Source organism: Cyprinus carpio, chromosome A5, assembly GCF_018340385.1.
Source record: "Cyprinus carpio isolate SPL01 chromosome A5, ASM1834038v1, whole genome shotgun sequence".
NCBI classification, from domain to species: domain Eukaryota; kingdom Metazoa; phylum Chordata; class Actinopteri; order Cypriniformes; family Cyprinidae; genus Cyprinus; species Cyprinus carpio.
In genome coordinates, this window is record NC_056576.1 from 16,824,049 (window position 1) to 16,843,324 (window position 19,276).

A 19,276-nucleotide genomic window follows, 5' to 3' on the forward strand; every position below is an offset into this window, starting at 1 on the left:
CAGAATTGCTTAAGAAAGAAAAAAAGAATGCTTAAAGAAAAACAATTATTTACCAAATGAGGTCAAAAAATATAACTTAATTCTTAATAATGTGGAAAGCAGAATACAATGCAATATCTGTTAATATTCTCTTAAAAAAATTAAAAACTCAAGAAACTTAAGAAAAGGTCAGGATTTTTTAAACCCCTTCCTGTTTTTTTTTTTATTTTTTAAGAAAATTTAAAGAAAAATAAAACAAAACCAACAGGATTTCTTGAGCTATTTAGCCCTGCTGTGGCAGATCCATCTCTCCCAGTCTCCCCTCTCCTCTGGATTTTCAGATTCCAGTCAAAAACTTGACTGTCTGAATTTTTCTTCCCTGTTCTCAATTGGCCTGCTGAGAGGTAACCATAAATTATCAGGTCACAGGTCTGCATGTCTGTCAGTCCCTTTTATCTGGCTAATAGAGGCCAGCTGCGGCCAGACGCTCTCACACCAGGCCCTGCTTCTGCACTTCACCAATCCTCAACACAACCGTATACCATCTGGGTTTAGGATCAGTTGCAACCGATGCAACTAAAAATCTCCAGAGAAACCCGTAGATGAAAACATTGTGCTACATCACTTCATGCAGCTAGTTTTGAGTTGTATTTTACAGGGATCTTATTAAAGTGTATTGACCTGTAGCTTTGTGCTGGCCATTGGGCGACCTGTCCATAGATCTCTGTTTCTTGTCTCTGTCCCTTCGATGATGACATCGGTGATGATGATGATGGTGGTGATGTCGTTCTTGAACAGGTTTCACCAAAGTGTAGTCATTCAGATTCACCTCCTGAGGGCGCTGTGGTGCAAAAGTGGATGCGGAGCGTCTCATGGGGGAATCGGGAATGGGCTGAGAAAGAAAACAAGGTGGTGGTTACATGAAGTCAGATGAATGCTTTTTGACATTGTTATCTTGGAATATTACAAGGAATGCTGTTCTGAAATTGCCTGCAATAACATTGTCTTGTATGCTAAACCTCCATTTTATATCAGATGCATCAAAACAGGGATGAACTCCGAACCACACTAATGATCTAAGGGATCATTATGGTATCAAAGTATAATAGGCAATGTGACACCTGTAACAGCTGGGCTAATACCGGTTTAGGAAACACTCATTTTGGGCTTAGATCCTAAATTTATGCTCCCATCGACGTACATTTTAACAGTGTGCCTCTTAATCTTTCTGAAATTATCAAAGGTCACTGGCCCTAGAGTCATAGTACTAGACCTTCTTTGATTTCATGTTTTGCAATACGATAGGCTGCTAATCCTCAGATTCCTATACTGACACTGAGGATAAATAGACCTAGGACTTACTGTATCCAATAACATAACAAAGTTCAACTTAGATCAGTGGTTCTCAACATTGTTGACTCCAAGGCTTGTTTGTATTATTTTAAAACATTTTAAATTATTTTGAGGCCCCCTTAGAAGTTTGCTGAGGCCCCGTGTTTAAGGACCACTGACGTAGATCCTTATGTCAAGCCTATTATTAGAAAACTGAATAAAAAAAGTTGATCATACTTCCAGTAAAGTCCCAGGAGAATGACGGGAATGACTCCTCTGATGAAGCATGTCAGAGGACAAAATGGAAGTGAAGGGCAGGGAAGACATGGAAAGAGGGAAAAAAAATATTTTTATTTACTGTAAGGAAACACATTAAAAGTCATCTTGCAGAATAGACAGTATTTTTGAAATGTTGTATAGTTATAGACTGGTGGTACAGAAATTACACACTTCACATTTAACCCTGCAAACCCACTTGTAAAAAAAAAAGACAAAGTCAAATGATAGTTTGAGATTGTCTGCTGCTGTAATGCAACTTAAGCTTCCCTCTGGGAATCTATATCATGGTTTATCATCCATCCTCCTATCCATCCGTGACAGACACAAGTCATTCCTTAAAGCACACTTGTCATTAATTGTTTGTTATCCATCCTCCTATCCATCCGTGACAGACACAAGTCATTCCTTAAAGCACACTTGTCAGGTGTCAAATCTGCATTTGAGGATGTTAGTTTGGCTCTTTTTTTTATCTGTCAATAGAGAAGGACTGGAGATGGCCAGGTGTCAGTGGTGAAGGAATTTCCCCCACAGAAATCAGAGGGATTTGGTCATATTAGCAACTGCTGAAACGTTACATTCAGCATCTAATATCTCTTATCGGTTAGTCCAGCACTTTAAAGAGATTTGGTTTTGGATGGAAATCAAATCTGGGAGTGAAATAGAGGCACTCAGTGAGCCTGAGCAGCCCATTAGAAATAGAGAGGTGTGGTATAGGTGTGATTTGATAGGACGAATATCCTGATGAGTCTTAATGGATGGATTGTCTTTTGCAGAGTCCAAATGGAGAAATATTGTGTTTTGTATTGTTGGATTGGTTTTTTTTTTTAGTGTTCGGATAGTTTTGGTTTTGTTTTTAGAATGTTTCCGTCATTTTAATTTACTGTAGGGTTACTGGAAGTATAAGAGGGCACCTGCCGAACACATCGACAACTTTTGTTGTCTTCAGGAGCCGTTTGTTTGACACTGCGTGTGAAGGCATTATGGTGAAAACCAAGGCAAGTGAACATTTTAGAAAGTGTGTGCCTACATGTCCTAGATTTCTGACACCCGAGGATACACACAATCTATGCGTTATGTGTCTTGGTAAGGAGCACACGTTTCGTGCTCGAGGGCTCTGAATGCACTCATTGTGACAAGTTTCCAATGAGAAAGCTCCGTTGACATTTGTCCCTCTTCTCGAGGGATAAGGGACAATTGTGTGCATCTCGCGGTTTGGGTCCCACTGCTGCCGAGGCACAGCGTAGACTCAGATCGTGGAGTTCACTGCAGAGAGGTTTGCGAAAGGCGTGGATAAGATTAAATGTGCTTTTGACTCATGAGACAGCGGAATGTGCTCACAGTGATGGATTTGCGATGGGCTACTGAGAGCAGAGGTAAAGCTTTGCCTTTTACTCAAGATTATAGACAGCATTTGCATGAGCATGTTCACCTCTTGAGGAAGTTGAACAGACTCAGTGCAAAGAGTTCAAGGCAGTTTCTGTTCTCGCCTGATTCTTGAGGGAATCTAGTGTTTGAACAGAGCATGTTTGGCTTTCGGGGGAGCTAAATGCATGCTGCGTGATGGGATCATACTCAGAAATGCCTCGTATGCTTGATTCTCTTTTTTGGAATGAGAACTGAGCACCTACTATCCATGGTTTGGGTCCCATGGCTGCGAGGCAGAAAGGCAGACCAATCTCGGGGGTTGTGGGTGAGGCATGGAAGGAATCTGACAGGAAGGGCTTTCCCTTTCAGGAGTTCCTTTCATTCTGTTCTCTCCCGAGGGATAGTATTCAGAATTTGCACAAGCATGTCCGGCTCTCGAGGCGCTCGGAAAGATCCAGATAATTTTTCTCTTGGGTCATCTGATCCCGCGGATAGTGCTACATTAGGCTCATCTGGTGGTTGGCAATGGAGATTAGAGTGTGAGCACTGAATCTCCACCAACCTAGCTCCAGTTCCGCATACAGGGAATGTTTGACGTAATGGCATTTGACGTAAGGGGCTTGATTTCATCTGAAAGCCCGTCCGTGACAGATTAGACAAGTACTTTCTGGCCGGTCATGAACTCTCCTCCCCCAGGAGTCTTCCCTTTCTTCCTGACCTCCACATGGAGTTAGTGAGATTGTGGGACAAGCCATATTCAACTTGGCTGCATCTTTTTCAGCATGCGGATTACACTGATGTTGAGGGCGTGGCTAAGTGCGGATATGTGAAGCGAGTCCAGGAACTGAGCCGCACCACAGACTTGGCTCTTCACACCACTAAAGTGATGGTGGTAATCTCGCGGATATCGAGTTGAAAGCCTTTCATCTTGATGCTCCACTGTAGGCCTCCGGGGATTTTCAGCACCTTCGCTGAGGCCGTGGTCGAGAAGTTCAGGGAGGTGAAGGCGTGGTCCACTGCCTTACAGGAAGTTCATTCCTTGCTTACCCAAGTCTTCCTCTAAAACTTCTGATGGGTCTGGTCCATCCCGACCTGAGGATCATAGGCAGGATCAGAAGAGTAGCGTGGCCACTCATGCCCCTCCTCTCTCTAGGTATTGGGCGAAGAGGCAGGAGAGCGCTAAGAGATGCTTCTTACATTGGGCCCTGAGGCTGGACTTATGTTGTTCTTATGTGTTTCGCTTGTTGGCGAACCATTGACTGAAGGTACAGTCTCTCCCTTGTGATGTAGGCTTTTTTCAAGCAGTCTGTGGTCGGGCTGCCCCCCTTATCAGGGTTTTTCAAGTAGGCAGCGCCCTGAGCCTCTTCTAGCCATCTCCCCTTGGGGTTTTTGATAGATGGTCTACTTCCTTTACCACTTAAGCTTAGTCAGGTATTAGGGGTGGGCTGCACCGCCCTTTCTATGGGGTTTTTAAGTGGGTGGTCACCCTGGGCCCTGCATGCTGCATTTTCTGAGGATAGCTGTGTTCTTAGCTTGGTTAATGAGATGTCTCTACTATTAGCTGGGTTCCCATTTTTCCAAATTATGTTAGTGGCCCCAGGCATCAGTGGCTTGCCCACTTTCTGAGGGAAGGTACGGTGTATGTCTGTCACTTCTCTTGGAGCTCTCTCACCAGGTGAACAGGCATGTGCCGTGGCATGGCTGTGTGGGCATTCCATTCCTCATAGTGTCTATTAGAGGATGCAGCACGAGTTCCCTAGAAGGGGAATGTCTCAGATTGCGCATGTAACCATGGTTTCCCGAGAGGCTTGCCTGTTTTTAGGTCTTCTTCAGACAACCAAGTTGGTGACATGTTCGGCAGGTGCCCTCTTATGCTTCTAGGTGCCCGTCTGTGACATCACGGGCTATGTTGGACAATGGGATTGGAGTTGTTTCACACATGCTTCAGACACCAGTCCTGCTGGCAGCAGTCCCCAAAGTGTCCACTAGAGGATGCAACGTCTCATTCCCTCTCATTCCTATAGGGGAAGTCGTGGCCTAATGGTTAGAGAGTTTGACTCCTAACCCTAAGGTTGTGGGTTCGAGTCTCGGGCCGGCAATACCATGACTGAGGTGCCCTTGAACAAGGCACTGAACCCCCAACTGCACCCCGGGCACCGCAGCATAAATGGCTGCCCACTGCTCCGGGTGTGTGTTCACTGTGTGTGTGTGTGTTCATTGCTGTGTGTGTGCACTTTGGATGGGTTAAATGCAGAGCACGAATTCTGAGTATGGGTCACCATACTTGGCTATATGTCACTTTCACTTCACTCACTCTTGGGGAACCATGGTTACATGTGTAACCCGAGATGATTTTCCCGAGACTTGGCATGTAAAAACAATGCAACAATATCAACATGTGCAATGTTCTCTTCAGAAAACAGAAGTAAAATTAAATATTCAACTATTCACCTTATTTTTTTTTAAATAATAACATGGGCGGCCATTTGTAATGCGAGGCTTTCAGTGTCATCCGTTTCCAGTTATTTTAGCTGCAAAAACAGCTGTTATGATGCTTGATATTGCAAACAGGTATTTCTTATCATAGCATTTTAATGTACTGTCATATTTATAACCACACTGGTTGGTAGCGCAAATCGTTTTACCATTTACTGCACTTTGTTATTATTCTATTTATTTACCTATAGCGGATGAATCTGAAATCTTGCACATGCATTTGTATTGACTGACTTGCATATATTTATATATATATATGTGTGTGTGTAGAATTTTTCCCAGAAAAGTTTGACTGCAGAACATTGTTCCAATAGAATACCTGCATCTCTGCGTTGAGTTTTGGTAAGGATACTGCACGTCCTTGGCCTTCAAGGCCGCCAGAGTTCACTGTGTTGGCACTGTTCTCCATCTTCCTCATTTCTACTGCTTCCTATTAAAAACACACAATAAGAGATTAAATACACATAAGGGGTGTCCAAACTCGGTCCTGGAGGACCGTAAACTCTGAAGGACAATGGCCATCCAGGACCGAGTTTGGACACCCCTGCATTAAAGAAAGATACTGTGGCTGCATCCGAAAGCTCTAAAATGCTGCCTTCAGAGGACGCATTCCAAGGTAGGAAGGCACCAAGGCACGTCTGAATCCAAAGTTAGCTTCACTTCCTGTCTCATGAGATACCTTCATCTGATCGATTTTTGAAGGCAACATACTGTAGATGTATCCTTCGCTGCTTTTGATATCTTACAATCCTGTGCGTTCCATTCCATGATGGTTGAGCTAAAACAAAGATGGCATCTGAAAGCTGAGTTTGGTGGTCAGTTTTTGTGTAAATGTATATTTCTAACTAACTTTTTTGCACTTTTGATGTTAGTTCTAGCGAAAAAATCAGTATCATAGTAATTAAATATTAATTAATTAATTAATTAATTAATTAAATATTCATTTAGTTATCATCAAAATTTGATCTATTTTGTTGTAGATCATTAAACTGTTACGCTGCCTAAGAAGCCTGTCCGAAATCACTTTTATGACACTGCTTGTAAAGCAGCAATTCAGCTGCCTAGGTTTTCAGACGCAGCCTGTGTGTGTAAGAGAGAGTCTGCATTTTTATTTACAGCACCTGGGCAGTGTTTGCATTTGTGGCATCCTCTGATTGACCTCTGGACATTGGCCGCCGTTTAGACCGCTGCACCTCCTTGGACTTCTCTGAGGCCCAGGATGAAGATCCTTTAATTGTGTTGTCAAGACTGGGCATGAAATTTAACAAAACAACTTAGAGTAGATACACTTGTCATGGCAAAGAGATTAATTTAAGTGTGTACTGAATATGAATGCAGCAGGGATTTTGTGCTCACTGTGTGCGTCCATTGTTGAGCATGGTGGAGCTGGGTCTGGTCTGAGCTTGAAACTCTGAGGCCGAATCTAGACTGTTCATGGTCTGATCTTGCATGTGGGTTAGTGGGAGAATAGGCTCTAAAAGAGCACTGACTTTATTCTTCAAACAGAGAGAATCAAAACACATTTTCACTACCAGTTGGAAGATTAATTTGTTTTTGTTTATTTATGATCCTTCATAAAATGATCTAAAGGCTTATTTGAAATTAGTATTGGCAAATTTATCTAATTTTATGTTATTACATATTATTACATACATTTTTCTTTACAAAACCTCTACATAAATAGTTCAGTCAAGATTTAATGGTTTATTAATTTCACAACATAATTTTCATTGTACATCTATTTGTTATTGTACAGTTTGAAATGTGCAAAATTGCACAACAATTTGACTAGTAGTGTAAGTATATATATTTATCACCTGAGATCCAAGTCCTGCCTGTTCTCTCTGCTGCTGCTGCTGCATCTGAAGTCTTTTGGCTCTGTTTTGCTTGTAATAATCAAAAATCATAAGAGCTGCATATACCTTCCCCACTGTAAGCTCATTGGCTGCAAAGAGACAAATGCACCTTAGTTATGTGTTGTTTGGATGTTCCACTGGTGACCACTAGATGTCACTATGTATTGTGTTTGGAGATGTTTGCACCTGGGAAAATACTTTGGGTTCTGTTTAGATCTGAGGTGTCAAACTCAGTTCCTGGAGGGCCACAGATCTGCAGAGTTTAGTTCCAAACCTGCTCCAACACACATACCATGTAGTTTTCAAATAAGCCTGAAGGACTTGATTAGTTGGATCAGGTGTTTAATTAGGGTTGAATCTAAACTCTGCAGGGCTGTGGCCCTCCAGGAACTGAGTTTGACACCCCTGGTTTAGATCATTCGTAAGTGTGTGTCTGTACCTCAGTGTTAGTTTTGTAATATGTGGATACAAGTATTTGAGAGTATTTATGTGGCAAAAGAAAGGATCTCCTGGGTGATGATTCATATTGTGTTTACGTTTGTGTGGAGTGACCAGCAGGTCCATAGTCTTCTGAGACAGGTTTGGCCAGACTGTAGCGAGCTCCTTCTTCAGTTCAGCGTCTGACAGACGTTGGGCCACCATGCCTGTGGAGAGATCACAGAGGAAAGAGGCCAATTAGACTATATCTTATATATACACAGTTCAGTTGAGTCTAATTATTTTGTTGTTTCATAAATATTTAAAAAATTTCAACACTTCTCTTTTCATCTCCTGTGTGTTATTATAATGTCCTTTAAGATCAATACATTGAAAGACAAATTAAAAGAAACGATATTTTAATATTCTGTAATCAAAATGATATTAGTAATAATAATAAATTATTTAAGTTCAGTGAATTTAGATCAATACATCGCATGGCAAAAATGTGAAAATGAAGCTAGCAAAACCCATCCAGTGCCAAACACTCAGAGAGATACAACAGATGCTACACACACCATCCCACACACACTGCTCTGATGAGTGGAAATGGCACTAGCAGCAGCAACGCAACAAATCACACTGAATAAGTAAGTAAATTTCTCCATTAGGAACTAATCACATTTGGAGTTATTTGGAAAAGAGAAAGATGGATTCTTTTAAGAAAGAGGGAAGGTGGGACAATTATCTAGATGCTAATCTATACAGTAACTAATTATACAATCATTTAGACAATAAAAACAGCCCCAGACACACCTGATGCCAGTTTGATCTCTAGCGCAGTGCGGATCAGAGCCATCAGAGTAGAGGTGAAGTGCACACTGTTGTCTTCTGCAATGGGCATGTTCATTTTCACCAGCCGCTAGGGGGAGTCATGAGGTTTATTATTGGGGTAAAAACACTTCTAGAAATCAACCAGAACAACCCAAAAACTCAAACAAAACAGCTTGTGTGCATCTGAAATTAGGCATGATTATTTCATATCCTTCTAGTGATTCAATTCATGCATTCTAGTTATCAAGCAATATATATTTTGGATCAGTTTGGTCATTCAGTAATGTGGAATCCTGTTCTAATCTTATCATTTCAAGCACACAAACAGTTTTGTTCACATATAGAACAAAAACGTACAGAATCAAACATTCACATTCACTGCTATAGGCTACAATCCGCAACCAAAGTGCACTGGTGATAAACCGACACTGACTCAAAAGTGGAAAAAAGCATGTACATGTAACCATGAGGGGCTTCAGAGGACATGGGAGCTCGACTCTGGGAATTACTGATCAATAAAAGTGCAGCAGATAGCTGCTTTTAGATTGAAGAGTTTCAAATGGTGACCAGTTGTGGCTTTTTAGAGCTGAAAACAATGCTAAACACACCAGCAACTTTCAACTGAATCATTCTGACAACAGCTTTGTAAAAATATTAAAAATCATGTTTAAAAGGTCAGTTGTGTAATTGAGTCATTTGAGTCTCAAAAACTACACACTTCACCTTTAAAGGTGCACTCAATTCTTTTGGTCTTACACAGGATTTTACATATTTTTCTATTAATTTCTGTTTGGTTAAAACTTTCTAAGAGTGAAATAACTGAGTGCACCTTTAAACATGACAGCTGGATTGTATCATGGGATGTACAGGCGTACAGTATGGTTTAGTGTGATTCATTGTGAAGAGTTGAGCTCCCCTGAGCAAAGAGAGCATACATCTACTAGCAGTAGCAGTGCAAGAGAAAGTGGACATTCTCACACACAGACATACATTCTTACTGCAGTAATAGAGAAAGAGAGAGAAGACTACAGGACAAAGAAAAGAGAGAGGAAATGGTCGAGTGGATGAGGCATAGACAGCACAAGCAAGACAAGGAGAATAAGTGAAAGTCCGCCAAGATAGGAAGAGAGAGGTCAAGTGCAAAGTTCTCATGACTGAAAGCAACTTAGGTTACACACACTGCTCCATGAAACAAGGGTGAGGGGGGACCTTTCCAATTTTAACATAACATAAAGGCTCTAAAAGAGGTTTTTGAGCTAAATTTGGGGCCCTTAAGTGAATCCCAATGGAAGACATGGAAACCCGCAAAAAGAGCAATCGGGCACATTTTTTATGTAAACTGAGATTACATCAATTATTTTGCATTTTCAGTGCATATGATTGGTACAGAATATCAATTTTACAATGTCGTGCACAAACCCATACACAATGCAACTTATGGGAAAAATTTTATACACAAGAAGTATGACCACAGATAAAAAAAGAAATAAAAAAATGAGATGTAAGTCTCACTTATTATCATCATAATTAAACATACATGTAGGCTCAATGAAAATACATGCTTCTACCTACAGTTTTGCAAAACTCCCAAAAATGTACCTATTGTATATACAACCAACTAGAGGAAGTAAAACAACTTTTATGAGGCAGGTTATCAATCAATAAAGACTTATTTTTGTGCAGTTCCTTGCATAGTACCCTGTCATGACCTCCTTTTATCATAATGCATGATTTATAGAGTAATACATTTTGATATTTACATAACATAACCAGCTCCATGTGCATGGCTTTTTGATGTAGTAAACTTGCTCTCTAGCTCACCTGGTACAGTGATGCATTTTCGATATGGAGCTCTCGGGGACAAGTCCCATGAAATATGAGTCATAAGAAATGAGCTCATAGACTTGCAAAAGCAAGCTAAAATGGCATGGTTGCTTCAGCAAATGTGTTATATCACACTTGCTTATTTAACATTATCAGTCAGGCTTAGGGTAGGGTATTGCATAGGTGGTACATTATTTTCAAAAGTGATTTTAGCACCACTCATCAGACATTTTATTTTCTAATTGCTGCAATATGTACAACAAGCAATGTACAGTAATAAAGCACTGTCAGATTCATATTCATCTGTTTCGCATTAAACTGAATGTGCTTTTATTTAAACTCACTGGACATTTCCCTTTGATAGTGTAACAAAACGTGCAAGAAGAAACGTAACATCGTTTTGCAGAAATGTCAAAATAGACATGTATTTCCAATGAGTCTGGGTTGTAGCTAAACATTAAATACATTAAAGTTCTGCAGTCATACTCATCATTAGTCTGTGACCATCCCTAGATTACAAAGGAAGTGGAGGGGAAGACTCGAATAAAAAAAGGAGAGGGGGAGGGACTACACCAAAAAGATCAGAGCGTGGGGAGAAAGAAAAAATCAGTAAAAAAAAGAAAAAAAAAACACGAGGGGAAACACTGCAAGAGCACAGAGATTGGCTGAAGAATAAGCCAATGGGAAGACAGTACGAGCAGAGAGAGGGGGGGCATGTGAAGTTGAGCTACCTTGTAGGCGATTCGTGGAGGGCATTTCTTTCCCAAACCTAAAGGTGGGGACATGTGGAGCAGCATCTCATACATATCGAGGTACTTGATACGGCCGCTTCACAGTGCAGACAACGCAAATAACCCAAAATAAAGAAAAGGATTGGGGGGTTAGAGAGACGGGAAGAGAAACAAGGGGGTAGAAAGTAAACCGATCAAGACGAAATGAAAAAAAAAGACAAAACAAACAACAGACGACAAAAAACAGAAATCTTTTGTTAATTAGATTTCCAAGAGTGTCATGAACAGGGATGCCATCCTGGCCTGGCAGGGTCAGAGATGGATCCCAAAGGTTAGAGGTCAGAGGTGAGAGAGTTGATCCCTGATAAGGAGAGATGGAAGAAGTGAGTGAGAAGACACGAGGAGTGGATGGTGACAGAATGGCTGCATTGTTTGGAAGATGTCTGCATCTGCATGCTGAGACATCGGGGGAGTTTCCTCTTTCAGTGCACGGAAACAAAGGTTTCACCGCCAGTTTCTGTTCTATATCTTTCGAACAGTTTATGCAAATAACAGCTATGAGGTTGAGTTATAAATGTAAAAAACTATTTTGCTTGATATTGTTACATTAGTTAAGTGCCAAAACCCTGAATTGTGAATATGAAAACTGTACAGTATGTAAGTATCATAAAAGGAGGGTTTAGACTGATATGTGGCCTTGAAAGCTTTGTTTCCCATTCAGCTTCATTAACCAAAGCCAGTCAAATCTGGTTGGGCAAGTGCTTGTGTGTAGGCAAGTCATTTGAGCACAGCCATTCAAGTTTGGGTCTCTGGGCGTTTGTGCACAGAGGCCACATAAGTGGAAGAAGTTGCTTGGGTTGCAAACCTTGTATGCTACCCTATTAGGGCAGTTCTTCCCTAAGCCAAGGGGGGGCGAGATAATTCTCAACAAATTGTACATATCCTTATAGGAAATCCGTCCGCTGTGGAAAGAACAAGCAAAACATGACATACATGAAGAAAGCTTGGAGAGCACATTTGTGTTGTGGATGGAATGGACGTGGATAAGTGTACAAGATCCCATTCACATCCATGATTCTTATGGGCCTTGTGTGGGAGATCTTCAGTCACACATTATCATAGAGAATATTCTGCAATTCTCTTTTTTATTTATATGGTCTAACCTGAGAAGGCCTTTGAACCCTAACAGAATGTTCTCCTTCTCTCAACTGTTGCCAAACTCAGTTACTATATTTATCACAAGAGTAGGTCTCCATCTGGTGAGGGAGTGCAGACTGAAACATACCTTGCAGCTGGGTCATAGTCTGCCCACACTCGGATAAACTCATCCAGGTGGTGAGGGCCCAAGATGGAGGAATCACGTGTCAGATATTCAAAGTTGTCCATAATGACAGCCACAAACAGGTTCAACATCTGGAGAAAGTGGTGGAAGAAAAGAATCTGAAGGTAACGGAGCAGGAAAAACACTGAGAGTACGACATTAATTGGAAATTAGGGTTGGGTAAAAATATAGATTTTCTGATTAATCAGAGTCTGAAAAACAGTGAACGGCTTCTGCATCTTCAGTGCAATGGCAAAACTAATAATTACAATCAATAAAATATTTGACCTCAGCTGTAAATGTGAGTTTGCAGTCTGTATTAAATGTTACGTCACACAAAAAATGTACCACAAAAAATGTCTTTCTATTGAGTTGTTTGGGTGGGCTGCATGAAAATATACCATACAACATGACCACTGCAGTCCGATTCAAATTACTCTCATAAACTGATTCTTTCTGGTGAATCAAAACCATTACTGAACCAAATTCTCTTATGAGCTGGTTCTTTTAATTAATAGTTTAAAAAAATTATATTTAGACTTCACAAATTTTTTCAAACTTCTTATGACTTTGTGCTTCCGGTCTTCAGCATTCCCATGCATATGAATGAAAGTCTTTGGAACAAAAAAGCAGTGTGATGAAACACTGCCCTATATAATTTACAGCATTAGAAGAGACAATTTTGTCATTTTTGCACATAGGCAGATATTTTGTCATAAGCAGATATAGTGGCATTTTATTGCACATTGTGTTTGTGTTTCATGTTGTTGCCTGTTTAAAACTTTTACAGCACTTTGGCCAAAATCTGTAATTTTTAAATGTGCTTCATAAATAAATAACTGAAAAATGCCCAATGAATCACAATTAAATTAAAACACTGAATTGGAATCAGATTAAAGCTTGTAAATCAGAATCAAATCGAATCAGGAAATTTGCATCAATACCATCCCCATTCCAAACACAATGGAATATTTCAGTGTCCCGTTCAGCCAGGTTTTTAGATTTAAGATAAACAAGCAGTTTTGTGGCAGTAGGATGTAATGGCATGCTACAGCAGTGGTTTTCAATGGTCCTGGGGACCCACTGCTCTGCACATTTTGTATGTCTCTCTTACTGACACACTCAGTTCAGTTCATGGAGCTCTCTCCTAACAAGCTGATGATCTGAATCAGGTGTGTTAAATAAGGGAGACACACAAAAAGTGTAGATCAGTGGGTCCCCAGGACCAGGATTGAAAACCACTATTCTACAGTAATGATAAGCCTGTTTTTGCTGGTACGACTCTGAGCACTAACCAGGAAAGAACAGAGGAAAATGAAGGAGACAAAGTAGAAGTAGGCAAAGTCACTCCCGCACTCCTTTCCATGAATGCCTGAGCTTGCATCACATGTGCGCTCACTCAGACAGGATAGCATAATCTCATGCCAGGCTTCACCAGTAGCACTCCTGCAAGAGACACGATGATGAACTGATTAAATAAATGCGGCATCTGCTATTAAAAGCAGGAAAGACTGTCAGAGAATATAACAGAGACTGGAGATGATGGGAAAAGTGCTGATATTTAAATTACTGTTGAGACAGATTTCATTTATAATACTGTTGTCACACTGATGTGCTGTCTGCTCATGGCTCACAGCTCAAAATGAGCTTATATGGGAATTATGGAAATTTATTTATGAATTTCATTAGGAGATGTTGCTTTTCTAGCAATATGGCTGATACTCCAGATGGTACTTTAAAATTCAATCTGACCAAAAGGAAAGACCAGAGAGAGAAGGAGCACAACAGAGTGATGCAAACACAGTGATACCAAGTACTACAAAAATATTGGAAATGATTATTAGACAGAAAGACAGATAGATAGATAGATAGATAGATAGATAGATAGATAGATAGATAGATAGACAGACAGACAGACAGACAGACAGACAGACAGATAGATAGATAGATAGATAGATAGATAGATAGATAGATAGATAGATAGATAGATAGATAGATAGCCTATGATTAAATATGGTAACACTCTTACATGAAATATAATTAAAATATGGTGTTCAAAAAGAAAAGAAATGGCAATAAAACAGAGCTCAGAATTCTCAGATGATATGTGAAATGAAATCTCTTTTAATATAGAGGTAATCTTGAAATCTTTAGCAACTCTAAATTTTGAGATCAGACTATGTTAGCTGTAGATAGGCCTATATTTTAATACTTTATACAGTAATATTTTCTGACTATGAAAGATCTTGATCAATTATAAATACAGCTCTCCATTAAATGGTAATTGCATTAGAAAAATGTGCAGTATTAAAGTTGATATCAATCAAAGTCTTAATATAGTGATCTGGCTAAATATAGCGTTTGGGGTCATATTACAGAAAAATTCTAACTGTAGAATCCTCTCTAATCTGCATCATAATTTGTTAGACCTTTAGACTTTAGATTCTTATTCCATTATACAACCCCAGAAGCCTCACTAAGATTTCCTGCATTCTCAGGTGGCTTTGATTGTAGTAGATAAAGAATATCAGGTGTGTGCAGACCTGAACAACAGCATAAGCGCTTGCAGGAAAGTGCGAAAGTTGTTGTGACGATTGATGGCGGTATCATCACTCAACTCAATGTTCCCAAACACCTGCAATCACAATGTTACTTTAAATGCATGTACTTTGAAACAGTTACATTAAACAACCTTCAGACAGAATACCATTTCTATATTTCAATTCACCTATGATAAAATACACAGGACTATTGTAATGATCTTTAACTGGAAAATACCATCACTGAAGCACTTAAATTCTATATACCTGCATTCCAATGATGGCGTAGATGAAAAACAGCATGGCAATTAGAAGGCAAACATAAGGCAATGCCTGGAAATAAACATGAACAAATCTTAACTTCTTTAAAAAAAAAAAAAAGAAAGAAAGTCTCCAACAATGAATAACTAATCAGTATAAATAGAGTTACCTTAAAAGATTGGACGAATGTCCAGAGCAGGATGCGTATGGTGTATCCCTGCCGGAGGAGTTTGACGAGTCTGGCTGCTCTGAAGAGCCTCAGGAAACTCAAGTTCAGCAGACGGTCCTGTGGGAACACAGGCTTTGTCAATTTAAAAGTTCCATTTAATCCTTCAGCACTCTTTACTTCAACCCTCAGATCTCTTTATAACATCAAGTTTGTATTTTCAGATTCTAAAAAACATGCATGACGGTATTTTATAAGACATTAATCTCTATGAGACCACTTCTCGAATAACATCACACTGAACCTGAAATATTAGACTACATTTATCTGTAGTTTTAAGGTTAAGTTGATTTTTTTATTGTACAAATGGCAATAATGTCATTTCTTTAGGCAGGGTTTCCCAAACTGGGATTTGTGAACTCCTGGGGGTTCATGAGGGAACTGCATCGGGGTTGTAAGTTAATTAAAAGCCAATAATTAAATAATTAAAATTATATGATTAAAATAAATAACTTTTAAAATTAAAACAATCAAAATAAAACATGCAATGTGACATTTAACCAACATCAGAGAAACATGAATATGTAAATGTGTTGTTAATTTACTAAAATATTAACTTAAAATCTCAGGAAGTACTTAAAGTAAGTATTTTAGGTCAGAGATTTGGCTGACAAAAAAAGTTTTGGAATCCCTGCATTAAAACTTTTCCAGAAATGTCTACACTGGATTCAGAGTGAAAACTTCTTTGTGAAGTACAACAATGGAACAACAATGCTGCCAATTCAGCCAAAAATATGATTGGTTGATTGGTTGGACCAACAAGGATATCAGTACATGATAAGCATTAGTGAAGCCTATAATGACTTCATACCAGACCTATTTGCCACATAGTCAACTGAAAAACATGAGGTGATTGTAAAAATGGTGTTGCATTATCTTCAGTAAAGAAGAACCGTATGATGTGCTACAGTAGGAAGTTCTTTCATTCCCAGCAGGGTGGAATAGACATAAGTTCAAAGACAAGAGAGCAACTCACCGTAGTCTATACATGAAGATGTTAAATCGTGGCAGGAGCAAGCCAAGATTTGAGTGAAGACATTTAAGGAACACAGGAGAACAAGAACAGCCATCAAGCACAAATATAGTTACAGAACAAACACAATTACCATCAGTAGCAACTTTTGAAGATGAGGTGGACGTCAAGACATACAGTATAATACAACATAAGACTTGCGAACATCATGAAGCACAAATTAGAGCCACGGACTAGTGATTTGGTCAAAGTGAGCTTCACCAAATGAATTTGGTTACTCAGTTACTGACATTATATCTGGAAAAACAACACAGAGCTCTCTCCCCTTCTGTTCCTGAGCCAGAGTCAAAGCTGTGATGGGTCTCCAGCTCATCATCATTCATGTGTGGGCTTTTCTTCTCAGCCTATCTCTGCTGTCTGGTATTACACTCGGTCTAGCTTTAAGACTCTCCTCTAATAGAGCTCACACGCAGAGCTCAGTGTCGCTCACTTACTTTAATCTCAGTGACTAAGATGTCAGTGATGCTGCCCAGCACAGTCACAAAGTCAAACACATTCCAGGCATCTTTCAGGTAATTCTGAGAAGAAAAGAATTAGAGAGGTCATTCAGGGACAGGCTAGAGAGGCTTACAATTTCACACTCTATCACAGGATTGTTTTTTTACTGTGCATCAAAGAATTAGTTCACCCAAAATAAATGAATATTCTGTCACCATTTACTAGCCTTCACATCGCTCCAAAACTGTGTCCTTCTGTGGAACACAAAAAGAGAATTTTTGGCATAATGTCTACGCTGCTATTTTCCACACAATGAAAGTGGAAGATGGGCAAAGCTATTAAGATTTTCCAGTAAATCTGTTCCTCAAAAGCTGTCATGTGACAGAAGTTTCATTTTTGGGTGAACTGTCCCTTGAGGAACGGGGTATAAGTGAGGGTATAAGTGACGATACTCACCAAGGGACCGAAAGCAATAATCTTGAGAACACACTCCATTGAAAAGAGAGCAGTGAAAACAATGTTGAGATACTTGAGCATCGCTTCATAAAAGTCAGGAGCCCCATGGAACTGCAGGTGTAAGGAGGGAAATATTTTATTTATTTGAGCATCTTTTTTTATTTTGTTACAACAAATTGCACGATTTCTACAAACAGGAATAAAACCAGTGGAAGTCATCAGCAAAAATAAAATATAAAAAAAAAAAATTATATTTTAATATAGTCAAAAATGCAATTTATTCCATTACAACAGTATTCAGTGTCACATGATTCTTCAGAAATCTAATGTGTTGATTTAGTGCTGAAGAACCATTTCTTATTATTATCCATGTTAAATGTTGCTAAATATTCTTGCGGTAAATGTGACACATTTTTTTCAGAATTCTTTGATGAACTGAAAGTTTAAAAAACCCAGCATTTATTTGAAATTTAAATCTTTTGTAACATTATAAATCTTTTACTCTCACTTTTGATCAATATAATGCATACTTGGGTATAAAAAAATGTGAAAAATTAATGAAACTTTGATAGCTGTCAACTCTCCAAGGACTGCTACTAAAAGAAAAATGTCCAACTGACCTTCATCATGAGCACCACAGTGTTGAGAGCAATCATGATCATGATGGAGTACTCAAACGGTGGAGAAACCACAAACTTCCACAAGCGGTACTGAAAGGACTGCTGGTTCTGTGGCATGTAGCGGGTCAACGGTTTGGCATTGATAGCAAAGTCAATGCAGGCTCTCTGAGAGGAAAAACAGCAAAAGAGGAATTAATTCACATAACAGACACACACAACTACTGTCATCCATCTTTATCTTTCAGAAAAGACTTTCTGAAGTCACATTCTGTCTCTCATAACAAAAACGAATCATACAAAGAGCAGTGACAACTGTGGAATACACAGTCTAACCTGTTGAGGAACAAGAAAATAGACCTCTAATGGCGTTGATATTTTTTGGCTGTGTTGCTGTGAATGTTGATGATAAATGACTTCTCCTGAGGTCTGGGTTTTCACCACGGTTTGTGAGTCATGTTAGGCTGGCATATGGTGAGGGAGAGAGTGAAACAGCACAGGCTTTGCAGACGACTGGGCCCGTCTAATGGGGCCTCAGAGGAAATAGGGCAGCAACATCTTGATGACTGCTCTTCTAGCTGTCTCTGTGTGTGTCTTTAGTCACTGTGTGTTAGCGTATGAATGTATACCTGTTTCTGAGTGGGTATTTAGGTGTGTGTGTGTGTGGTCTGCCACAGGCACATGCATTAATCCTGTCACAAGTCCCCACCTGGACATCTGCAGCTGTTACCATGGCTGGCTTCACTGTAGGTAATGTACACATCACTAAACACTAAAAACACCTCCAGTGTTTGATGGGGAAGATTAATGTTGGTTCTTTGTATCTCTTAATGTCAGCCTAAAAGTGGGTTTCTTTTTGTTGAGATTTTGTCTAGATTCTTGCAGGGTCTAAATACCTTTTACCACACTTGTCCACTGCGAATGATCTAAGAAGTTTTTTTTTTTACTATCCAACAAACTCTATTTTGCATTTTTTTTTTAAATAATAATAATAATAATAATAATAATAATAATAATAATAATAATATATATAATATAAAAATCATACCTCATTACCCGGATGAGCCTGTGTTATCAGCTTTTACCGGTTGTTATCGAGGGATAACATACCTCGGAATGTCGCGACTGACCAATCAGACTCAAGTATTCTACAAAGCCGTGTAATAATATAATATAATATAATTTATACTACGGGGCCGTTGAATGCTTGAATCTTATTGGCTGACGAACGTTCTGAGGTGTGCAATTATTTTCTGGGAAACGCACGGCGA

At 39.4% G+C, this 19,276-nt stretch overlaps 1 pseudogene; it reads right to left on the reverse strand.

Moving 5' to 3' along the window:
* LOC109080441 overlaps positions 1-19,276 on the reverse strand; it is a 99,101-nt pseudogene that overhangs the window by 5,645 nt on the left and 74,180 nt on the right.